Raw genomic sequence first — 16,625 nt, 5'->3', positions numbered from 1 at the left:
GCTCAAGCTGCCCTCCAGGAGGCTCTGGTTGCCAAGGAATGGCTTCTTCGAGAAGCGTTGTCTCAGGTATGCGTAATTTCATAATATCTTTACGTCTTTCTTTGTACATAGAAAAGGTTTTGATACTTGTATTTTTCTTGTAGGTTGTGCATCGAGTCTTCACGGACACATCATATGACGATGCCATGAGCGCAGCCCTCAACGCTTCTCATGAGGATGGGGAAAAGGCCGGATTCCTTCTTGGTCTAGGGTTCGTTGAGAAGGGCATCCCGCCTTCCAACTTCCCTTTATACGATGTGGATACTGAAGCTGTATATGACCAAGCAGTGAACCAGTATGCCGCCTTCCCGCATCCGGTGGTGGAGAAGGTGAACGAAGTTGCTGCTGCTGATGATGGGCTAACCATTCTAAAGACCTTCCTTGAACCACCACAGCCAACTGATGGTGCGGGTACAAGTGGGTTTGGAGGGAGTGGTCCTGAAGCTTGAACCTTAAGATCCCTTCCCACTGTTAGGATAGGTTTACATTGTATAGATTTATATTCATATAGGCGGGTAGTTACCCGGCCATTCTTGTAATACTTGAATTATTATGAAATATAAATCTTTGTGCGGGTAGGACCGCTACTTTCACTGGATTGACTTGCTTTATAAACGTTATATGACTTGCTCATGCATACTTTAGTTTAAATTAGCAACCTTCCAGTGTTCTGAATAAGTTAACCTTTGAACGTGGTAGATAATAGGTTGAAGTTTTGCTTCCTCCTTCGTGATTGTGCGGTAAGACCGTCACTTGCACTTAGGATGGCTAAACTTTACCTATATCTGACCTGCGTGGAGGTTTTCCTCATCTTCGAAATTTTATAAGTGTTTAGAATAAGTTAACCTTTGAACGTGGTAGATAATAGGTTGAAGTTTTGCTTCCTCCTTCGTGATTGTGCGGGTAAGACCGTCACTTGCACTTAGTAGGATGGCTAAACTTCACCTATATCTGACCTGCGTGGAGGTTTCCTCATCCTTCCGTTAAAAATTTTCTAAGTGTTTAGAATAAGTTAACCTTTGAACGTGGTAGATAATAGGTTGAAGTTTTGCTTCCTCTTCGTGATTGTGCGGGTAAGACCGTCACTTGCACTTAGTAGGATGGCTAAACTTCACCTATATCTGACCTGCGTGGAGGTTTTCCTCATCCTTCCGTTAGAAATTTTCTAAGTATTTTGAATAGGTTAACTGTTCGACGCGCGGTTGTCAATAGGTTAGTTCGGTTTCTTCTATCATGATTTGTGCGGTTAGGACCGGCACTTTCATTTAGTGGGATCACCAAACTTTACTTATGACTGACCTGCGTGAAGGTTTGCCGTTTTTTGTGTTTGTGCGGTGTTGCCGCCTTCCACGCGCAACGACTTCTTTCCCCACTTATGTATGCGGTGAATACCGGCATATCAGTGTGGAAAGTTCTTAAGTATAAATGTAAGACCATCAGCGTCAATGTGATAAGGAGAATCATTTCCATTAGAAGTGGCTCTGGGCCTTTTCTTTTACAAATTTGGAATTGATCTACATGCAGATTGTGTAATTGAGCTCCTTCAATGTTCTTGGGAGTGTCATCGAGCCTTTCGAGCCGATATGCACTTGGTTCGGAATCTCGTTGTTTACGCAGTATGTAGTCTCCAACATTGAAGCTGCAGTTTTATTCGTGTTTTCCCCAACTGGGGTTCTACACGCATCAGCTTGCTCAGCGTTCGTTACGCCACGAGGTGCGCGAGCGTCCCATCTCTGACAAATGCTTCGACGATGTCCTTCACGTCTGTGCATTCTTCAGTGTTGTGGCCTTTTGTCCGGTGAAAGTCACAGTATTTGCTCCGATCAGCATTGTGACGATGTCGGATTATTGGAGCCTTTGGCCATGGGAACTTCTCAGTGGCGAATATCTCGGTGACGCTTTTGGTGAGTGGCGTCCATCTAGAGTTCTGGTTCGACTGTACGTTATCCCTTCCGCCTAACCGATGTTGCAAGCCGGATGAGGTGTCAAAGTTTACCCTTGACTGCCAAATGCCTAGCTTCCGCTTTTTGTTTAGTCGGGCGGTAAGGACGTTGTCTTCTCTTGTTTTCTGGGTGTAGAGGTTTGTGCTCTGGGGGAGATCTCTACCCAGTTGCTTCTCCGTTTCCGCAAAGCGTTTAGCTGCTGTCATGATGGCATCCCATGTGGACGGCATGCCATCTTTACCCGTTAAGGTGCGAATGAGCTCTGGGTCTTTCGCGCCCTGGATGAAAGCAGCGCGAACAAGATCTTCGCTAATATTACCCAGACTTAGCTTCTTTGAGTTGAAGCGAGTGATGAAGTCTGGCAAAGATTCATCTTCCTCTCGAATGCAATTGAGGATTGTCCATTGCTCTTCGGTATACTTTCTTTGTTGGCTGAAGTGTTGGCTGAACTTCTGCTGGAAGTCTGCCCAATCGTAGATGTGGTGGACCGGTAGACGATCGAACCACGCTCTAGTTGGCCCAACCAGCGTCATTTGGAACATGTAACACCACGTAGGTTCCGTCCAATTACTGACGGTTGCCCCCGCTATGAATCTGTTCAAATGATCGTCTGGATCAGATATATCATCGTAAGTGCCGATGTTGGACATCTGTTTGGCACTTTTCGGGGCGATTGCTTCCGCAATGTCCCTTGCAAATTTGGACGTTCCCGCTTTTGCAGCAGTTGGTCTAAATGTTTTGGAGAAGTCACGTGGGTTTCCACCCGCGTTTTTTGGTTTGAAGGTTTCTCCAAAATGCCTTCTCGGTTGGGAGTCCGTTTCCTTACGCTTCCCTTTCGCCCTATTACGAGGATTTGCGTCACTATCGGATTCCTCCGAATCATCGTCCAAGTACCCTCCGAATTCATCAGCCTGTTGGATTGAACGTAAGCGTTCATCCAACTCAGCTTGGAATTCTTTTTGACATGCTTCCGCCCACGCTTTAACTTCATCGAGTATTTGGCGGGGGAGCCTCGTTCGTTGTCTCTCTAACTGGGTATCGGTGAATCCCAGTGAGAGATTATTTACTGCACTTGCCCCAGCTCGGGTAACTGGGGTAGTGTTCGTAAAATTTACTGCACTTGCCCCGGTTTGGGTAACAGGGGTAGTGTTCGTAAAATTTACTGCACTTGCCCCGGTTTAGGTAACCGGGGTAGTGTTCGTAAAAACTGTGTAGTCGCCGGTATTCCCCCCAGTAGCTGGGTTTGTGGTTACCGGTGTTTCTTGGTCACTCGTTGGCCTTGGCAACAGAGTAACCTTAACCATCTTTCCAGAAGTTTGAAAAAACTGAAAAAGTAGTTCTAGCTTTTATGCACGGATGGCGCCAATGAAGAAACACTAATCGACCCTGGGCAGATTACGGATAATCTGGGGGTTAAATAGATGTTTCCCACGAGGGGTTAGATCCGGCAAAGATGGTTCTTCTGATAACCTGCAAAACAGACACCGTGAGCTCGTCACTGAGAAGGGGGGGTACCTCCTTGTGACCACCCTCCGGCGTGAGAATCAGACTAGATTGCTCTTGAATATAAGTGTATATTAAGAGAATGACTAGAGCCAATATCAGGTAATATATCAAGATATGAGATATGAGATAAGATGAGATGATCATACCATTCCAAGGTGTTGGAGTATTTATAGCCGAAGGTAGGTTTCCAAGAAGGTACAGCCGGCTGAATAGTGTTCCTGTTCTGCCAACTGTGGGCTACGCACATGCCATGCTGGTGGTTGGTGGGTAGGCAGCGGCTGATAGTGACCAGGCCGGCTGTGTACTATTCCTGTTCCACCAACTGCAGCCTATGCACGTCCTCCGACAGGTTGGTGAGTAGGCAGCGGCTAATAGTGACATACAGTACAAGAGCGTGCTGCTCGTCATACTGTTGTCAGTGAGCTGTCGTATCTTTGGTCAGATCTTTTGTCCATACCTCGTCAGGTACAGTACAAAAGATCCTCCAGTATCGTACGGACTGGCTCATTTGGGCGGGAGTATTCCCGGCTTTGCTCATTCCTTCTTCAGGTGACATTACAAAATTATTACGAGAGTTAAGTGCCTTGTGCGTGTAGCCTTGCTGCGCGGGTAGCCTTCCCTGATGGCTTGTATCCGCAGCTGCGGGAACAGGCGGAGTACTTCACCATTGGGAGGCTTTTCCTGCGGGAACAGCTTGCGTACTGCGCGTAAGGACGTCACGTCTCTGAGCATGGTGGGTCCTGCGGATCCAGTTGGTCTCGGCGCAGACGTCCCTTTAAGTTAAGTCTTGCGGGTTCAACCGCGCAGACGTCCGTTAAAGAGTCTTGCGGGTTCAACTGCGCAGACGTCCCTTTTCAAGGTGAGTCTTGCGGGTCCAACTGGGCTCTGCTGGGACCTACCTCTTCAGATCTATACTGTATGGATAGAGCTTGGTCCAAACAAATAAACAATATTCTAGGAAGTTCATGTGAAATTCTAGGATGAAATGTTAATAAAAAAAAGGATGTTAATTTTTTAAAAAAGTTATATAGATGATTATTTTTTATTTGTTCTGCCATGTGAAAATTTGTTAATGATTCAAACTACAAACAAATCATAGCTAAGTTAAATGAAATAACAATGTTTGAAGTTGTGCATATGGAAGAATCAAAGTAGTGAAGTTTTGAAAGTAGATGGATTAAGGTTTATCAACTACAGGATAAAACTTAAAAGTGATTTATAGTGATAATCAATCCCTGTATATCGTTTCCATAGAAGGAGGCACAAGTTGGGAGCCTAAAGGTACTCGCACACAAGCATGTGTGAGAGTGATAGACGTAATGTGACACTTTGATCACACTTTACTTGTTTTGCTCTTCCTCTTCCGCAGCATTCCTCCCCCCCCCCCCCCCCCCCAAACAAACAAACTAGGAAATACCATTTACCTGGTGTAACCTCGAGTAAATGAGCCATTATCAAGGATACATATTGTTTAGTTATTATACAATAGGAAACAGACGAGTTCTCGTAAGGAATAGACCTATGTTGAGCACGAGTGCTCAGCCACAACGGTCAAAGGTTAGTTTGCATCAGAGAATATTACAAGAAGACACAGTTAAATCTTGTGTTGAAGATAGCGGTTCGAATCATTTTGTTTATATAAAATTTTGTGTTTTATATTAAGTATTGTTTATTTTCTATACCATATCGTACAATATTTCTTACTAATAATGAGAGTATCGTTATCATTAATATTTATTTTAATAAATATTAACCCACTTTTCTACAAAAATATTGTACTTATTCGCGATTATAGTTTTAGATTATGGGCACCATTATCCATAATGTGGACGAACAAATTCTTCAACGCTGACATCCTGTCAACATGGCCATGACGCCCGTCCACATCCATTCTTCAGCGTTAAAGATGGGCTTATAAACGGCAATAGTCATCATTCCACGTATAAGAACCGCACATGCTTTATAGATACCCACAAATTCATTTGGTCTATGGTAGACACAGTCACACAGAGCAACCACAAGATGATGGTGTGTAGCCATTGAAGGAACGGTAGAGGAAATGAATTTGCACAAATTAGTTTAGATGCCAAACTCCTATACACACTATTTGAATATTCTTAATAGATGAGAGTGCATGACCCATGAGTAAACATCATCCATGAACTTAATTAGTTTCTAAACCACGTCTGTATTCACAAATTCTTCGTTTATATATAGAGGAGGAAATAATAATCTATGATATATATATAAATGAAACATTTAAAAACTCTTTGGTTGATCCTTATATTTTCTCAAGCCATCAGATTGTATTATTTGTAAATGAAGTATTCTCATACATTTGACCCGAATTCACGGGTACGGGTCTCAACAAACCCGGATATTCCTTAAACAGGTTTTAACATCTAATTAAATTAAATATTAATCACACCAAATATTTTATATGAAAAATCTTATAAAATAGGGATAACCTAAAAATTAATATATGATTTTTTTAAAAAAAAAGAAATATATTATTTATAATTAAAAACAGTTTTATAGTAAAAAAAATAAGCAAATCATGGGTCTCACCAAACTCAAATAGCTTTAAATCGATTTATCATCTCATTTATTTGTGAAACTCTTTCATCTTCAAATACTAAGAATATTATTAACTTTTGTAAAATAAATAAAATTAAAATCTAGAAAATAATAAAAAATTATAAACGAATATTATAAAACATACAGGGTAAAAGCTACTTCTTTTATATATGTACTACAAACTATCACAATATTATGATACCACTTAATTATAATTTATCGATTTAAACATATATTCCAATCTATAATGTTAATCTCTCATAAATCGCACCAATATATAAATTACCATATATAGAATAAATGTTTCTTCACGAATTTTCTTGATAGGAGTGAGCATTAACCGAATCATTAATCGAAACCGAACCGAAAATCGACAGAACCGAACCGAAGTAACCGAAAACCGAAATAACCGAAATTAACCGAACCGAACCGAACCGAACTCTTCGATTTTTTCATATTTTCCGGTCTTTTTTCCTCTACTTCATGTATTATATGTGTTAGTAGTTTAGTACTATTATTTTCATGTATTTATATCTCCATTGAATGTACTAATATCTCAATTTTATATATTTATACCTTCATATAATGTAGTTATACCTTAATTTCATGTATTTAAACATTCATTTTTTGTAATTTTAAGTAAAATTTTAGCCCATGTTTAATATCGGTTATTAACCGAAATTAACTGAACCGAATCTAACCATGTACACCCCTACTTGACAGTACAATATTAATTTGGAAACTAAATCCAAAAATCTTTTGTGAGAGGGTGGTTGTGCTGCTCATTATTGATTTCAAATAGCTTTTGAGTCTTTTGACTCCTCTTTATGGTTAGGTTTGAGATTGAACCTCCATTATGCCTTGCTTTCAACTTTTTTTACTTTTTATATATATTTTTTATATTAATATGTTGATATTTTGTAATTTTATTTGTATTATTTTGTGATTAATAGGGACTTGTGACGTGTTTAGCATCCCATAGTTGCTTAAATTAGTGTTTTAATTAATTTATTAAATTATGTAAATGTCATTACGATACTTAATTCACTATTTTTAAACCAATGTAATGCTGTCATACTGTACCTTGGTTTTCAAACGAGTTGGTGGCTCTAGGACCGGCTACTATTTATATCTAGGACCGGCTACCATTTATATGCATATATGGTTTGTTTTATAGATTGATTTTTATGACTTAAGTATCTAAACTATTCGGGTATGACACGTACATTTAGGTTGATCGTAGACGTGTTTGTAAAATTTAAATAGTTTCATAGATCGTTGATGTGTGCAATGGGTTATATTTTTTATTAGATATGTTTGATAGACTTCTCGTTTTTAAATATATAAATAAAATGATTTTTACATTAACAATACAATACAATACAATACAATATATATATATACACTAGTTTTTATCCCCCGTATTACGGGGGCTGTTTTATATTGTTTGTTCTAATATTTATTTATTTTTTGAATTTATATACTTTTTATTGCATGAAAGTTAATAATATACTTACGGTTTATGATAAATTGTTTCACAAATAAATGAGATGTTATAACTCGATTTAAAAGTTGGGAATATCTCATAGAATAGTAACCAACTTTCAAAAGTGTTCCAATTAGGTCACTCATGCATATTTTTCTCAAATCGGATCACCAAATCTTTAAATCGAGTCTCACCGATTTTTTTGTTTGTTAAGAAAGATATGGAGGATAAGAAGTGGGGGTCGGAATTTGCAATATAGGTAGTTATATTTTAAAAAAAATAAAAAACGTTAATTATTTTAAAATTTAAAAATAAAAAATAAAATCCACGCCGCCACTCGACGTCAACATAAAAAAAAGATAAAAATAATTTCTATGTGAAACAAAAATTAAAAGCGTTAAAAAAACATGTTAAAACCTTTAATTTAATAAAATATGAAAGTTGAGTGACCTAATTGGAACACTTTTTAACGTTGAGTGACCTAATTGGAACACTTTTGAAACTTGGTTACTATTATATGAAATTGCCCCTTAAAAGTTATATGGTTTTGATGAGACCCAAAACCCTTTATTTTTTTTTACTATAAAATTGTTTTTTCTAATTATAAATAATATTTATGAAAGTTAATAAGATACTTATGGTTTGATGAGACCCAAGACACGTTTATTTCTTTTATAAAATTGGTTTTTTAATTTAAATAATATATATCTTTTTTAAAATAAATAAGATATTACTTTTTAGTATATCCTATTTTATAGGATTTTCACATCAATAATTTGGTGAGAATAATTTTTAATTTAATGAGATGTTATAACCCGTTTAAAGAATATCTGGGTTTGGTAAGACCCATACCCATGAATTCGGGTCAAATGCATGAGAAGTCTCCATTTAAAAATCAAGCAAATCTAGTGACTCCAAAAAACGGGGGAGCGACCACATCGCGACACGTAGGATTTTTATATCTTCGTTTATATATATATATATTATATATATATATATCGTTGATGTGGTATAGTATATTAGTATCTGTAAGAATCAAGTATCGATCCAAAGATACACTAGCTCTCTCAATATCAAATTATCGTTACTATCTAGATAAATTAAAGGTTGAAAGGTTTTTGAATATTAAAAGACAATACACAAAAAAGATAAGATAAACATAAAATAAAAATGTAAAATATACATGCTCGCGCTCTACCAATGTTTTAACATACATGATCCGGTTGAAACGTATATCTTATTAACTGTCACACCCGGCCCTGAGCGGCGGAAACAGCCGGGCGCGCGCGAGTGGGGATTGATAATTAAGCACGGGCCATTGCAAACATTTATAGTAAGATTTTCATTGCGCATGAAATGTTTAATACAAATACATTACATTGTTTAAAAATTACATAAAAACATCCAAGTATAAAACTGTTGAAGATTTCCACGCCCTATCCCCTTGCGCGGCGGGAACAACTACGCGCATCGAAGGGATAGAACTAAAATCTTCCAAAAAGCTAATTTTAGATGTTCAGCGTGAGGTGCTCTAAGTGTGATTCCATGCGCTACCTAGTTATCTCCTGAAAGACACGTAAAAACATTTGAATCAGTATAAACTGAGTGAGTTCACAAGTTTTAGTAACTATATAAATCGCATTGCATCATAGTCTTGATAAAATCATATTGAACACATTTCTGATTTCATGTCTAAACATATACTTGATAATCCGTATGAAAACATAGATCTGACGCATATTTCTGATAAAAGTCGTTCCGCGGGCTACGCGCGATCATTACCGGAAGTGTGCTCGTCCATGCAAAGTGGCGCTGCCACTACGAGCTAAATAATATAATGCCGTCCCGCGGTTTACGCGTGGACATTTCTGAAAAACCGTGCTCGTCTATGCAAAGAGGCGCTGCCCCTACGAGCTAATCAATAATTCCGTCCCGCGGGTTACGCGCGGACGTTGTGCCGGAAAACAAGGCGCTCGTCCATGCAAAGAGGCGCGACCCCTACGAGCGGGCTCAAACCCATAGTACTGCCCCATGACCATACTAGGCACTCGTCCATGCAAAGAGGTGCGACCCCTACGAGTGGGTGGATCAAACCAGCAGTCCCTACCCTTAGAGTTCCAATGGTAAAGTGATCACTTACTCGAGTTCTAGCGCACATACATCGAAAACCTTAGATAACCGTTCGCATTGCTCATCATGAAATATAATTTAAACACATAATCGCTTGCATAGCTTGTAAGTATACCATGATAAAACATTATTTAAGTACGTGTCCCTCGCCCCGAAAATAGTTTAAAAACAGTGAAAACAGCGAGAATAGGGGCTGTGAGACTCACCTGTGGTTCTTGATAAGGGATTAATCGAGATTCGGGTTTTCTTGGTGTTGGCCTCGGAATTGAAGGTCTAGAATGCGATTAAATAACAAGAAGTATATATATTAAGATCAAGAATTAGGAGAATATAAGGGTTGGAAAGCAGATCTCAAGGTTATATTCTTGGCTTACCTGGTAACAGGATCGGAAACGAAAACAACGGATGCTTGGGAGATGATTAGTGCAAGTTGCAGTTCTTAAGAGAGAAGTTTGAAGTGTGTTTTGGGTGATAATTTAGGTTACATATTTATAGGCAAACTCAAGGGAACACAATCCCTTGCTTTAGGGGATTGTAATCTTTTCATATCTAGGTGTAATGATGATAAAGTATGGAAATTATTATTATTTATTTAAAAGTGGAGTAGTGGATAAAAGATTTTGATTTGATTTGGTCAGGACATGCAGGTCTGGGGTTGGTGAAAATAGGGTGGCTGACAGTTGACTTTTCATGTTACAGTGTGCTTTTTCAGGTACTTTTGTCAGTGTACAGTAAAAAGTGGAAAATCTCTGAAACACGCTACTGTTTCCTTTTGGGCGGGAGTAATCTCCTTACGTCTGGAGAATAGACTAAGTGTTCTGTGCGTATCACTTTGTGCGCATAGCTTTCTGCGTGAAGGACATTTCTTTGCTGCGGGTAGGTGCGTAACCTTCTCGCAGTTGGGGACATTGAGTTTCATTTGTGGATTCTCCAGGTGGTCGGTATTTCAACATAGTGATCAGTTATGTTGAAGTCAATTCCATCTTGGAGCTTCAGACAAACTAGCTCTCAATGTTCCCGCCATGCGGGGAGGTTAGTTCCCTTCCGCACGCGCATAAACGATTTAGGATGCACCCGCCTTAGCATCATGCGGGATGGTCAACATAACGTTAAGGTACATGAAAACATAAAGCCAAAACATTCGCGCATGGCGCATATAACATATGCCCACGCTGGTTCTTAACATGGCGCGCTCGCGCAGGGCGCACATAATATGCCCGCGCTGACTAACATGGCGCGCTCGCGCAGGGCGCACATAACAAATGCACGCGCTGATTAACATGGCGCGCTCGCGCAGGGCGCACATAACAAATGCACGCGTTGACTAACATGGCGCGCTCGCGCAGGGCGCACATAACAAATGCACGCGCTGATTAACATGGCGCGCTCGCGCAAGGCGCATATAACATATTTACCTAATATTTAGGTTGATTACTTGGTTTAAGGGATTGAGAATTTACCGGGTGTCACATTAACATTATAAAAATGCACATGATTTTATTAAAAAATACAGTCTATTAACACATACCATAGTCATAAATGTAACTCCATTTTGCATAACATGATAAGCATGTATTATCCATTTGCATTCTAGATCGAAACACCTTTTCATGACTTGTTTGGGTTCACTTTTTTTAGTAAAGTACGCAAATTTATCCGCGATTGCATAGTGAGCTACTCAATCAAATTTCAAATGTTGAGTTAACTTTAATAATTCGACTTTCCTTTCTATAAGATATCAATATATATATATATATATATATATAAGTCTTAGAATAAGCTATTACTTTACTCAATTCCATTATTTATGTGTCGTTTTTGTGCATTTTCTAGTCGTGTTGGCAAATATAAAGTCAGTTGGATTGAGTGGCTAGAAAACCCACTCATTAACATGTAATAATTGGTTTGTATGTTCTCCCTCTTTATAGTTGTTAGCTAACCAAGTATGTTTCTTTGTATACCGTTTGCCTTTAAAAATGAAATCAAAGCTTAATTATAGTAGACTTCATAAGTTTTTACAAGTTACATAGAAAATACATTTTACATTATAAATTCATCTCGTTTGTTTTTAGGCAAGGGTGTGATATATGTAAATGATAAAAGTAAAACCTTTACCCCTTTTTCACGAACAATGATAAGTTGATATCCCCACCTAAGTGCCAACGAGTACAAAAACACTTTTCATTGATGTGATTCATGGCTTAATGTGAATGAGGTTCAATTAAAAATGAACGTTTTAACTTCACTTTAAATTTTAGATTATGAATTTAGTTATTGTAAAATATACAGATCAATATTTATATTCAGGTAAAAGATCCAATTCAATAATATATTATCATACATTACGTACAATACAACTTATATTCATGAAACTGATCCATGAAATCACATCACATGATCTCAAAATCGTTGTTCTATATCTAATTAATCATCAGTTCATCCAAACACACGGATTTAGATCGTCAATCGGTCAATTTTTGATTTGTTCTTAATGAAAAACTTTGTGCATAATTATGATAAACATATATGGATTTGAGCGTACTTGAATTAACGTTTAGCGTAATTTGTATATACCTTGAGCTCGTGTACGTAATGTAAGATAACCAATTATTGTACAGTAACCCCTCCCCCCTCCTCTCTATATCTATCTATAATATCTAACAAAAAACAACATGTTTTTGCCACTTGTTACTCCCATATTAATCGTTACAAATTTTCAAAAAACTTATTGTTATATGTTTATTAAATATATGTAAATATTTTCTTGCCTAAATCTTAATTAGATAATATATTGCCTGTAATTTAACAACATACAGAAAGAAAAGGATTATAAAATAATTACCAGCTTGAGGGAGGTGTGTGTTTAGTAAGTACGAATGAGTGGGTACGTTTAATATATTAAAATAAGATATACTAACATGTCAATTAAAAATGTTAAAAGGAAATGAAAGTTCGAAGAGAGGAGGGGGGGGGGGGGGGGTACGCTTAGCAAAAGAGTGAGTATATTTAGCTTAACCCTTGGTTATCAAATTGTCATTACGTTAATCTCAATCATTAATTTTGTGGATGAACACCCAAATTACTTCCAATGTTAATTGCAGGCAAAATCTATTATGTATTTGATGATGCATTTACGAATTTCCAAAAAAAGTATTCGCCAAAAGATGAGTCAAAAGTTTATCTTGCACCACATTTTTTATGTGTTCACTTTTATAAAGAAAATTAATCAATACAATAAACACTTTATTAACTTTTTTGAATCTCCTTTTGATATTCATGCTCAATATAATTGTGCTTTGAGAAATTCATAGATTATCAAACAACTTATCTATATATTATTTCTTATTATTATCAAAATTTAAATGCTAAATTTGTTATATATATATATATATATACTAGTTTTTATCCCCCGTATTACGGGGGTTGTTTTATATTGTTTGTTCTAATATTTATTTATTTTTTTAATTTATATTTTTTTATTGTATGAAAGTTAATAATATACTTATAGTTTGATAATAAATTGTTTCACAAATAAATGAGATGTTATAACCCGGTTTAAAAGCTATATGGTTTTGATGAGACCCAAGACCCGTTTATTTTTTTACTATGAAATTGGTTTTTCAATTATAAATAATATTTATGAAAGTTAATAATATACTTATGGTTTGATGAGACCCAAGACCCGTTTATTTTTTTTATTATCAAATTGGTTTTTTAATTTAAATAATATACATATATATATATATATTAAAATAAATAAGATATTATTTTTATTATATCCTATTTTATTGGATTTTTACATAAATAATTTGGTGAGAATAATTTTTAATTTATTGAAATGTTATAACACGTTTAAGGAATATATGGATTTGGTAAGACCCATACCCATGAATTCCGGTCAAATGCATGAGAAGCCTCTATTTAAAAATCAAGCAAATCTGGTGACTCCAGAAAAAAGGGGAGCGACCACATCGCGACACGTAGGATTTTTATGTCTTCGTTTATATTATATATATATATATATAAGCATATATATAAGCTTTAATATAATGACTTTCCCTTAACAATATGTTAATAGAAAAAAGACATTTATGGACAAATGGTTTGCCAATAGATTTCCTAATTGGTTAGATAATTGGCCATACTTAGGCACTTACCCTTCATCAACCAACAGTAAGCATTTTATTATATATCGTGTGGTATATTAATATAGAAAACCAGACTGGTTGCACGGTTCGATCTAGGACCAAACACTCGACAAACGAAGGAGGTGAACTATGGTTTTCTATCGATATTTCTTGGATTTTCACATATATTACTTATTACTAGTTTATTCATAACCATCGGATTCATTTGTGTCTGGCTAATTAGTTTATACTCAGTGACAATCAAACTAGGTGCATAAAGCCATGACTCATCCATTAACAAACATAGGTTTAGATAAGAACCGGGCTCAAGTTCAATTTATAGTGAGCCGATCCCAAGTATCTAGCGAACAATTCAACTCGAATTGTTTACACTTTTACACACATACATATGTTTGTATATTAGTATGTGTTCCATGCATTTTTATTTCTTAGAATTATAAAATTTATGATATCATTTTAAACCAGTAGAGTAGTTATTAGTTATTAAGTGTCATATTCGTAGAAATCTGTCATTTCTCTCTTTTATAATTTGATAAATATTATCTAAATGGTAGTAGGTTTTTGATCGAAAACGATAGTCAATTGTTTCATGAAGTCTCCACTAGTTATACTCAATCAAACACCTAATTTCATTATATTAAATTATATATTAAATAAATGTCTCACCAATTCTTTTCGATATTTCAACATTTTAAGTAACAATGATTTCGATGATCTCATTATTTCTTAATTAACAATTAAACTATAAAAGTTTTGGTATAGTTTGGTAATGAATATAGATCACCACATTTGAGTATTTGAAAGAAAAACATATAAAAGTACGAAAATCATAATGTTCAAGAAAGTTTGTTTTCGTTACGACTTTGTATATATCAAAGACCAATGTTTAGAAAAGTGGACCAGTCAGTCTGACTATTTAAAGCGGTAATTTCCAGAATTAAGGCAAACTCATTTCTTTAGATAAAAACACGGGACGGAATTTGGATATATAGATCACCTAAAGGTGGCACATGTTAACGCTTGCTTCTAGTTTTTTTTTTTTTTTTTTGTCTAGCTACTTGCTAGTTTTTTTACAAACTAATAAACCAAGTAGAAATTAACGTATCTGTATTAAACGAACCAAAGAAAATTTATAGATTTACTCATCTTTTTGTCAACAGACCAGCTTTTAAGAATATCTAAACTACTAAACTACCAGAACTACTTTTCTACAACTTATCATGTTTCTAAAACACTTTCAAGATTGATTTTGATCTTGTGGTTTTCATATTAATATTGAAAACTTGGTAAACGTTTTCTACGAACAAATATTCAACATCTACACAATTATACTAATATGTTTGGTATATGGTGATGAAATAGACGAGAGAATGAAATCGACGAGGTAACGCAATGGACAAACGAATGAGACAGATCATTACCATTCCATTGTCTAGTTTGGTTGCCATGTGTGAATAAAATGAAGCATTACTCGTTTAGTAGAAAGGAAAAGATGAGGGAATAAAATAAAATTGGTGGTGACTGTTGGTGGTGGTGGTAGGTGGGGTGTAGTGGCAGTGGTCACCGTGGTGGCCTGGTGGGCAACGTGCGGTGGTGGTGGTCAGTGGTACCAAGTGGCGTGTGGTTGGCGATGGTGGTTGGCGGTAGTTGTGGTGTCGGTGGTGGCATGCAGTGGTGGTGGTTAGCGGGGATGGCAGTGGTGGGTAGTTAGTGGCGGCGATGGTGGTGTGGGAGGGTGAAAAAAAAAACAAAAATAAGAGGGTGGATAAAATGAATTTGTTTGATGTGTTTTAAAGGGAATAAAACGAAGTTTGCAATGGGATGATTATATTTCATTAACCAACACAACATTTTTTTTCATTTCTTCTGCAATAGTAATTCCATCTCGACACTCATTTATGTATACGAAACACGGTCTAGTTTTTGTCCATTTTACTATCATGGAGAACGTATAATTAACGAAGTAGAGATTGATGTTTGTCACGGCATCAGGTATGGAATATGTAATTAAAATAAGGGTATACAAGCAAAGTAGATAGATCGATTCAATAAGAAATGGGAGTCGACCATCACGTGAATATTCAAGTTCAACTAATACTTATAAATATGCTATCTATAATCATGGGCAAATAATAAATTGTTTAACCTTTTTTTTCTTTTTCTTTTTTGCCATAAACTTGCATCATGTCCATAATATGTAGTTATGTTTAACTATAGAATCCGACACATATTTATGTTTAAACTATTGAATTTAACATAAAATAACTAAGGCGTGACACATACATATGTTTAATTAGCTTTTGAATTTTAATATAACATAAATAACCCGTTTAAGTTTTAACACACTGTAAAAAAACTGAACTTTCATCTACACATAAATTATGTCGGAAAGACTGTTAGAAAATTACCGGCTGATCACCAATGGGTAATATCAAAATCCATATACTATATTGTAGGGTTGTCAATTCCTGACACGACCCGAAACCCGACACGAAAAAATATAGGTTTGGGTCGGCTGACACGACCCGTTTTCTTAAAAAGGTCATCCCGAACCCGACCCGTCTAAAAAGTGGGTCAACCCAAACCCGACTCGTGAAAAGGTGGGTTGACCTGTTAACCCGTTTAAGAATTTTAGGGAAGTTAATAATTTGATTTTAGATATAAGAAGTGCTAAATTTTAAGTTAAATTCTTTGATTTTTTATTTTTCATATATCTATTAACTTTTAAAATTTAAACTAATTACTTTTTAAAATATTTTTATCCATTATTCACTTATAATATTTTTATTTTATTAG

Source organism: Bidens hawaiensis, unplaced genomic scaffold, assembly GCF_021521415.1.
Source record: "Bidens hawaiensis isolate Kalapana, Puna unplaced genomic scaffold, B.hawaiensis_p1.1 tig00031832_1, whole genome shotgun sequence".
NCBI lineage: Eukaryota > Viridiplantae > Streptophyta > Magnoliopsida > Asterales > Asteraceae > Bidens > Bidens hawaiensis.
The sequence above is the reverse complement of the archived record's forward strand: the minus strand, read 5'-3'. Positions refer to the sequence as shown.